Consider the following 10,527-nt stretch of genomic DNA (forward strand, 5'->3'; position numbering starts at 1 on the left):
TTCCAAATTTTTTTTTTTCAAAATACAATTTATATGAATTTGTTTTACCGTGACTTTTGGCACTGAAACTGAAATCTGGACTAATTCTTATGACTCTGTTCAAAACAAATAATTTGCATTTCATTGTGAAAATCAATATTGAGTTTCTTTCTATGTTTTCTTGTAACTTGAGCCTGTGTTGAAATTCAAACTTCTTTTGAAGGAAGTGTTGACTTAATTATCACTGTTTTAAAGCTCAAACTATACGGAATCTGTTCACCAGAACTTAGTTAATCACTGGAGTGGCTATTTAGTTACCAAATATTATTTTCTTTTGTAAATGAATAGACCGGGTCACAAAGAATTTTCATTACAGTATCACTTTTAGTGTAAACTTTTTTTGTATCCTACTCAAGGAAATGTTGTTGCACCTTTATCGTTATTAAGAGAAAATATAACAGTTTACAGAAACTTATAATGGGGATAATTAATATATGTCTGCACTAGAAATATGAACTTAAGCTTGTTATTCTAAATAAGAGTCATAGCAGATCTGCAACTGAAGAAGGAAGACTTTGGGTTATAAGAGTGCTGTTGCATACCAAAAATATTTGCTGTGGATATTGTGTGCTAAGCAAGGGACTAATAAAGTCAGATTTATATTAAATAACAAATATAGTATTTCACATTTGCTTTTTTCAACTCTTCTTGTCCGCTGGAACTTTTGTTTCTTACCTAGACAGCTGAACTTTAACAGGTAGAGCCAGAATGTGTGTGATGCTGCTTACTTTTCAGATGTATTAGTCATAGTATTGCTGAATGAATGGTTACTGCAGATGATAAGAAAGTACAGGGGGCACTGCAGTGTTACATGAAGGCTTCCATAAGTTCCCATTTTCAAATTCATCAAGATAAATGGTATATACAGTATGTACTTCCAAAATATTCTTTCCTAACAATTGTTTGGAATGTTTATCTGTGGGAGATTTTATACTTCCTACACCGTTAGTGGTGCTGGAGAGATCCAAGTTGTTGCATTCTTGTAAAATCTAAAATGATGAGCATGCTTTATAGTTTACTCTAAGTCTTGACTTAGACATTGAGTAACCATGTAGTTGATTACAAAACACACATTTTATGTACTTTTTCCCATAATTTGTAAAGTGAATTCTGTACTATGAGAATGACTGTCTTCAGTTGTTTGTACAAAAAAACACATACCAAGACCATTAACTCAGGTTATAGTCATGCCAAAATAATAATTTGCCTTAGATAAATATTGTCACTAGTTGACAAAACATGTGGTTTGTTGTTGTTTGTTTGTTGTTGTTTGTTTGTTGTTGTTTGTTTGTTGTTGTTTGTTGTTGTTTGTTGTTGTTTGTTTGTTGTTGTTTGTTTGTTGTTGTTTGTTTGTTGTTGTTTGTTTGTTGTTGTTTGTTTGTTGTTTGTTGTTTGTTTGTTGTTTCTTTGTTTTAATCTATGACTGCTAATCGTAGGTGTAATAGTTCAATTGACTACAACATCATGATTTTTGTTCTTTGGTACTTACAGTTGCCTCTTCCTCTCACATATCTCAGATAGCTCTTTTGTATCTGACCTTTCATTTCTATGTCAGAACTTTCACTTCTGACATCTCTTGCAAGCAAGCATTTGGTATGTTCCCATTTGTTTATTCTTTAATTTATTCTAATTTCTCTTCACAAAGGCTCTGTTTCAATGTTTCATCATCTTAGCATGGTTGTCTTTATTTTCTTCACAAACTCCTGTTTCTGAATTTGCAGCTGGTTCATCAGTGGTATTTGAACAATTTAATCATTAAAGTTGAAGGGGTTATCCTAGATGTGCGTGTCTGTGGTTAAGCTCATGCTCTGGAAAATATAACAACTCCCCCAAATTTTCAACTTTAATTTAAAGTATAAATTATTTTGAGTTCCTGTGCTAACAGAAAGCTTTAAGAAGAGAATTAGAAACCTCGAAGTGTACTGGTACAATCAGCATCCAGAATGTATAAAATTCAGTACAGAACCCGTCCCCGCCTCCCTCCTTCTCTCAGCATGTTATGATAATGTGATTTTCTATAGCTCAGTTTTTCTACTCTGTTAATTTTATGCCTTTCCTTTGTTTTTTCCTTATGCTTTCTCTATACAATCAGGAGTGAATTTTGCCATTTTTCAGTAGACTTCAATTTCTCTTTGTAAACCAATTTGGGAAGAGGAGAAAGGTATTCAGTTATGTTACTGTGTAGTTTAATGGATTGCTTTTTGCAGATTATTTGAGATGACTCTGGTGTGCCTAATTCATATCACAAAATGTCTTTTTTTTCCAATAAGAATGTAGTACAGATGTATTAATTTTTAAAGAACATTTATGTGCAAATATACATAGGAATCTCCACGAAAATAAAAATACAGGCATTTAATTTGTCCACTGTTGTGCCTAAAAGAATACCATAGCCTTTAATGAAGAGTCATTTCTATTCTAGACAAATGTTACACAAACTTAGTTCCTTTCAAAATGTCATTTAGATTTTCAGTCTTATTTTGTTACTGGTTAAATTACCTCTCTGGAAGGAGTGACCAAATTTAGAATCAAAGATGGTGACAAACACTGCAGGTGACTGGGTTATGCAGTGTTCTAAAATCAACAGTCTAATAAATTGCATCTCCTTTTGTTCAGCTGCATGCATTTTCCAGAGCATGACTTCGTTTTGGCTTCTGCCCTCCGTCCTGCCTTCCTGCTGCCCCAACCCTGCCTCTTCTCCACCTTCAATAATGCAAACTGAATTTTGAGTAGAATGTTATTATTGTTTTTGTCTTATTCCTTATACACCGCATTAATAGTTTTGTGGTTTTGGGGGTTGTTTCTTTGTTTCTTACAAGAGATGCTATTACTCAGAATTTGGTGAGTAGAAATTGACAAATCAAATCCCACTTTTGACAAGACAGCAGAATAAACTTCTGTTATAGCAATCTCAATGAAAGCAGAATACAGATGATAATCTTTACCTTTGGTAGGATGAGTTTAATTAAAATGTTTGTCTCATGAAGCAGATAAAATTTTACAAAGTGTATTATAGTTTTCATACAGAAAATGTTTGCATTATCATCATCTTCTCTTGAAAGGGAGGTTTTTATATTTTGTGTATTACATTCTTGAAAACCTTATCCTTTTCTGTCCAAAACTGAATGAATTAGCACATAACTGACACCTTTTTCTTCTTCCTACTTTAGATTTGCCCATTTTTTGCTCATTTAAGATTTGACCGTTGTTGTTATTCCTTTTGACTTTCCTGGTCATATATGTGTGCGTATATGCATCATCTAAGAGCTTAAGTTTTACTATCTGGCACACAAGAAGTACAATCACAATCTTTGTCACAATTTTTCCTTTTGTGACTCTTAAGAGAGATCTAAGTATCTAAAATTCCAATCACAGCAGACACAAGATTTTAAAACAGAAGTTTTCTTTGCAGGGCAAATCTGATAAAAGAATTCTAAGTTTTGTTTTAATACTTCAAAGGAGTAAATTCACTTTTAAGTTTTCTCCTACAAGGCGCAAAAGAATGTCCCCACCATTTGTTTTTGTTCATTCATCTCCTGAGTAATGCACCAAAGACTGAAGCAAATGTGCCTGCTTAGAACAGCCACAATGATAGGACTGTGACAGCCAAAAAGGAGTGAATCTGAATTTTCTTTTTTCTGGTTCTCTCCCAAGTTTATTAATCTTTTTGGGTTTTCATTTCATGTATCATGCATATTGAGTAATATGTGCAGATTCACATATTCATTAGTGCCCTTAAAGATGCTTTACAGTGTTTCTTGCAAAGTGTTAAATAAGAGCTCATACTGATGGGTCCTGTAACATGTGAGCTCACTGCTGTGCTTGTACTCCAGCAAAACCCAACAACTGGATTCCTGGCATCAAGGTATTCTTCAGGCAGATAGCAAACTTTGGTTTGACTGAGGTATGAAGCTGAGAATCTAAGTAGACTTTTTTTTCCCAGAATTTTGCAGAAATCAAGTAGTTCATTCACGTGGATATTTTATATATATTGCTTTCCTCCACTAAATCTGCTACCCCAGAAAAAGTTAGCATTTTAGTCCTTTTGTGTTCTCTAACTGGAAGTTTTGCAGTAATGTAAAACTTCAGTATACATAGATTTCAAGACAAGAAGTCTAAGAGAATCTAAGCACGTTTTTAGAGCAGAATGAATGCTAATAACAGGAGGTCGTACTAAAACAAGTCCCTTATGAGTGCACCTGAGTTAGTTGATTAAATGCCAGTGACTACCATGATACAATGGGTAGAAATGGTTTTCAAGATGGCTGAGTTGGCCTGCCTAATGTCTTTAGACATTGTCTGAGAATTTTTGACTGGAAGAAAGAAAGCTGATTGAGCTATTAGTGGTGCTGCCATCATTAATGGAGAAGTTTGTAGTTGAATGAGTGGAGAAGTGATGGCTGGAAATCTCTAGATGAGAAGTTTTACTTCTCTCTAATCCATGCAAAACTGCCTGTGCAACTCAGTGATGGGAAAATGCAATGTGTGAAAAGCAGATAGTGAAAGTTACTTTGTTGATTTGAAGGAATGTAAGGACTGGATTATCCAAAGGTAGTCATGTGGGTGATCCACCAGTCTCTATAGCACTGAACATTGAGATACGTACCTTACTGTTGAAACCCTTGTTGCCTTAACAAAATAGGAAATTCCATTGGGTACCTACAAGATGCAAATCTGTCATTCTTTAACAACAAATGGTACACTACTATTATTATTAGACATCTAAACAGAAATGCAAGGCTATGTAAAAATCAGAATAAATAATCTTCTGTAATGCTTCTTAGAACATGCCATGGTTCTTGGCCTATTAAAACCATCAAGAAACGCTTCTAAAAAGTTTAATAGGTTTACCCTTACCCTAGTCTTTCAATCACATTGCTTAGAACAGCAATTTTAAAATATCTTGCTCCTTAAAATAATACTGACTTACCAGTGATGCCTTAAAAATGATAAGCTATGATGTTAAATGATTATTATTTTAAAAAAGGAAGAAAAAAAGGTAAATACTGCCTGGAGACCAATGTAGTTGTGTGTTTTTTTTAAATAATCTTAATTTCCACAGCAGTCACAAAGTAACTCACAGATAGAACTAGTATGGAAAATAGAATTTTAAATGTATATGCTAAAAAGTAAACTTACCAACTCAGACTTGATATTTCTCTTGATCCATATTTCAGTAAATATAAAAACATCCTCTCTCTCTGGAATTTATAAGACACCTCTTTTTCAGTCAACAGCACAGGCTGTGTTTTCGGTAAATCACACCTTATGGATGCAAACACGTTTTTAATCTAAACCAGATTGACCTCCCTCAGGTTTAGTTGCAGGATTGTGTACTTGATAGCAGCAAAGACTAAATGAATATTTTGTGTGTCCGTAGTGCAGGTGAAGTGGGAGTAGACGACCTTCTCCTTCTCAGGATTCTGATCCTGATACAGCTTCAAAATGAAGTCTCCTGCAGCTTTGACGTCTTCCTCAGGTCCTGCTCGAAAATATGATTGGTGCTTCTAAGCAGCTAAAAACTACACATCAGGAAAGAAACACATGGTGGTATTGAACAGGCTAATTGAACATTCAACTGTCTATTCTAAGTCTTAAGCAAGGAGAAGGAAGCTGAGAAAGCTGTGTGTACTTTAAAACAACAATCCATTCAATGATTCTATATTGTAACACAGCTAAAGGACAAGAGCATAAGTACTCAGCCATACTAATAATCATCCTGTTTGTTTCAAGAGAGACATAAGGAACAACTTATTAGGAGATTGCTGGTTGAAGTTCCTGGACAAATATGCGATGGTAGCCACTTTGTTATTTAACTTTTTTCCTAATGTCCAAAGTAAACATAACAAAAAATGTCAATGATGGTGGGATTAAAAATAAGACTTTTTAGTCACCTATGATTATATATCAAAAGATGACATGAATCTTTGAAGATTCATTTTTAAATTGCAATAGATAACCCTTCAGCAAGTGAAGTCAGGTTTGCTTTTTACAGTTCAAACAGATCTTGAGGAAAATAATCTGTAAAGTGTTTGGGGACTTCAGAGTTCAAGCAGTATTAAGAGTGCAGAACATTTGAAGGAATTTGCTAACTTTCAAGAGGGAAAGCAACCTTTACAAAAAGTAACATTGTTCCATCCATATGCTTTTCCCTAATTGTATACTATTTTGTTCTTAGCAGTGCACCCTGCAACATCTGGCCTCTGCTGATGGCATTCTAAAGCAGATGGGATAACTCTTCTTACATTTTCTAACCTTGGAAAGGAGGTGAATTTCAATTTACTTTGTCTTCATTCTCTTTAATTCATGCACAGATTTATTCTGAAGTGCTTGAGATTTTAATAAAGAATGATTATTAAAGGAATTTTACTTGTTTAGAATAATGCTGATGTTCATTTTCATACATCTGAGACATGTTTAAAACATTTTAAGATTGTGCTTAATTTTAAGGTAGATTCCATTTTTTTCAGGCAGGCTGCTATTTTAATATAACTTCACGACTGCTTCATGAACTTCCCAATATAGTTCCAGTGTGTACAAATAATAATAAGACATAAAATTCTGTCTTTCTTAACAGAGTTCACCTCTTTTCCTGTACGTAACAAAGATACACCCGGTTCTAACCTCTCTGTCACATTTTGCCAATACTTGATCATGTTCACTTAATGCCATTAAGAATATGATAGAAGTAACACTTTCAAAACAATGAATCCATTCCCTTCTTTCTGACTTTTGGCCACCTACATCCAGCATCCTATTAACAAGAAATGCAGTCAATGTATTAGTCATTTTCATAAGATACTTTCAATATACTCCAAGGCCTTGTAATAGCTTGCCTACCTGAAATACACTTGAACCATAGATATTGTATATTAGCACTCTTATGTTTAATATATAAACTTCACTGATTTGCCAAAGTGCAGCAATATTCACTGCACTTCAGTTTATGTGTACAAAGCATCACTGCTACTTGTGACAAAATACAAAATATTGTGTCATTTTATTCTCTGTTGGTAGATATTTTTAAAAAAGTGGACCTAAACATGGACCATTTTGATCCTCCTCCAAATCCAATATCCCTTCTGTTCCTCCTCTGGAACGGTGTAATCACATCTCCTAACTCAACAATCAAATCTCTCACAAATATCTTACTTCCACATCAAAATTCTGTGGTTTTATAGACAGCCCAGATAAAATCTGATGGACCTATTTAACTAAAATGTTTCCTAGAATACTCAGTTCTGGGAGGTAGTAACTGTTAGATTAAAAGAGAAATAAAATATATTCTGATATGACTTAACATCTTATTAAAATGGCTTTCTTCTTCACCTCCCTCTCCTCCATTTCAGACTTTCTAATTAAAGAAATAGAAATACACAGTGATTGGGCTGTTTGAATTGAATAGCTTTTTTCATGAAGAGTAAATTTAAAAAAATTATGTTTTGAAATACTTTCTATCGTGAGAAATTTGAAGTCTAAATCCAATCAGCAAAGTTCTGAAAATATATACCATACTAATTGAAAGTGAAAGCTTAAAGACCTTAGAAGTACAGTTTCAGCAACTACTCTCATTACTGCATGCTGAACCATTCAACAAGTAATCTTACGTAAATATAATATTCTCTAAATCAAAAGGGTGCTTGATAATTCCTGTAGTTGGCACTCTAAGAATGCCTTGCAGAGTTGGCACAAATGAGGGCATAGCAATACAATCAATGTCAGTAAGATAAGTGAAAAGTTAAATACACAACAGAAGCAAGATTAATGTACTCACATAATTTAAATAGATTCAAAACAAGAGCACTGATCAGCAGTACAGTAACTTCCCCACAAAAGCAAATGAACAGAAATTCCATTTTGTTCTATTGGCGTAAGAACAATTGTTGCTGGCATAAAAACTATAAAAACTTTAACTTACTTGACAGCTACACTTATGATTCAGACAGAATAGTAAAAAAAAAAAAATAAAAGTTCAAATGTTGTATAGAAAATCATCTTATGCTCCAGATGATGAACTTTATTTGTATAATCTTTGCTATTACTTCAAAGTAATCACAATAGCTAAGATTTGAAAACACACGTCAATCCTTGTTGTAATGCAATTGTTTATCAACATTTTTTCTATCTCCTGGCATTTCACATGTGCTATTAATATTGCACACAAATGTGAAAGGCTGCTGGATAGGATTCAGAAGAACAGTTAATGCATTGCACACATGAATGCACCAACCTTATATATTTTTATGTAGAAGATGATGCATTTAGTTTCTCTTCTGCCCGTGCCATCATTCTTAACTTAGCCCCCCTTAGCCCTCTTGTGCTTTTCATATATAGATGGCATTAACTTCTAAGATGACAATGCTGTGCTGAAATAAATGAGCAGAGTGTGAGGAAGTCATACACAAGGAACTGATGCAGATTACTCATCTGCAATCTACCTTCACAACACTAGAAGGCAACACTTGATCACCCAAAAATGCTACCATGGCCTACAGTGTAAAATGTAGTGTAAACTGTATTCCAAATTGTTCAAGGTGATCGTAGCAGAAACCAAATTTAAGCATTGATTCCCTCTTTCTCTTTGGTGAAAGAAAGAGAATATCAGTGCATTCTCCTCCTGTTGAGCCCAGTTGTCCCTCAGCTGGGCACAAAAAAATAAAATATGCTTATACTTTTTCCAAGGGCACACCTTTGCTTCATGTGCACTTCCACGTCAGATATCATTTTGTCAGACTGCCCCTCCTCTGCCATACATCACACAACAACAGTGTGTATTGGAGTATTGGTGGGAAGGTTCAGTCTCTGCTGCCATACCACCACCATCTGCCTCTGACATGACGGGACAACACAATAAAATAGGAGATGTTACTTTCAGAGCAGCCATCGTAATAGGTGGAAGCTGCAGTAATTTATTCACAGGAAGGGACACAAAGAGGCTATTCCATATCAGAAGTTACAAGCACTTCCAGTGGAGGTGTATGCTGCTTCAGGAAGATGATATTTGTCATGACATATTTAGGTACTTCGGGAGTTTGTGAACAGGAAGTTGGCATCACTGAAAACCGCATGGTTTTTATCTTTATCCATCTCTACTTCTTCAGTGGTTCTCAAATACAGATCATCCCTCAATGTAGAGTACATAGGAATACTTTCCTTATTCTCACGCTGTAGTTAAGCCCACAAATTTAGCGTTTCAGAGAATGATGTAATGTGTTTTGGAATTCACTGTGGTTTACTAGAGCCACATCTGCATTTGTTTTCATTTTATTTTTTTCTAGTTTGAGATAATAAATAGGATGCATTTGTTTCTAAAGTAATAGAATGAGAAATCATAAAATGGAAAAGAAAAAGCCCTAGGATTTTATAGTTCATTACAGTGAGGAAAAGAAGCCACTAAACTGCTGTTCCCAGGCCATATTTTGTTTTAGTGGAAATAACTGATTTTAAAAAACATCTTAAGTTTTGCTGATAAGATATATGAACTTCAAATTCTGTTGGATTGTTGTTGAACATTATTTAAAATGGAATCAAAGCAAACCCAGATGTTTCAAGTAGTCAACTACTCCGTACTAGCAAGTCCACCGTTTGCTAAATTATGCTGAACTACACATAATGGAAAATACAGTTCCCTCAGTCAGAGGCATGAATGGTATTTTTCAAATCTAAGCCTCTACTATCAATGTACATTGGAACTATTTGGAGCTACAAAATCACCTATGACAGTTTTGTTTGCATATTTTGAATACAGAAGAAATGGAACATGAACAAACCACACTTAAAATTAAAGAAGAGGAAGCTAACTACTGGCTGGTCTGAACACAAAACGTACACACTGCTGTTATTGCTGCTATCTCCTAACAGTGACCGAAGAGACAAAAGTTAAATGTGTTTATATTGGCTTCAATTTCCAAGTGAAAGAACATTTTGAAAAAAGAAAATTAAGAAATACAAGAAAGCAGTAGAACTTAATGACTTAAATATTTAGAATATTATAGGCAAAAGATAAATTTTGCTTATTCTGCAGCCTCCTGTCCTCCTGTTATGCAGCTTTCATAATATATCTATGTGTTTGAAAAGAGATGCAGTCATAGTCTGGATAACTGGATAGGAACAGTAAGTTTAATTGAAGATTAAAAATTTTCAAATAGCAGTGATGAATAGATATCAACCTGGTTGTACATCAACCACTTACTATGAACTTTTATTGTGTTGTTATTCCTGATCCTATTCCATCCGCACCCATAGCCTGTAGGAACTTTTTTTCTGTCATTGTTTCATAATTAGTCCATCCCCTGTCCACAGTTATCATGGAGATGATAAACAATATGCTGGCTAGCAGTAAGCAAAGAAAGGCTAAATAACACAACTGCAAAAATACCAAGACAAACCACCACCCAGACTGTAGTTGGCAATACAACTTTTGGCAAAGATTGAAAAACAAGACCTCACAGTCAGGTCCTTCATAAAACCTCATGGAATACCCATTAA

The sequence above is a fragment of the Meleagris gallopavo genome, chromosome Z, assembly GCF_000146605.3.
Source record: "Meleagris gallopavo isolate NT-WF06-2002-E0010 breed Aviagen turkey brand Nicholas breeding stock chromosome Z, Turkey_5.1, whole genome shotgun sequence".
Taxonomy (NCBI): Eukaryota; Metazoa; Chordata; class Aves; order Galliformes; family Phasianidae; genus Meleagris; species Meleagris gallopavo.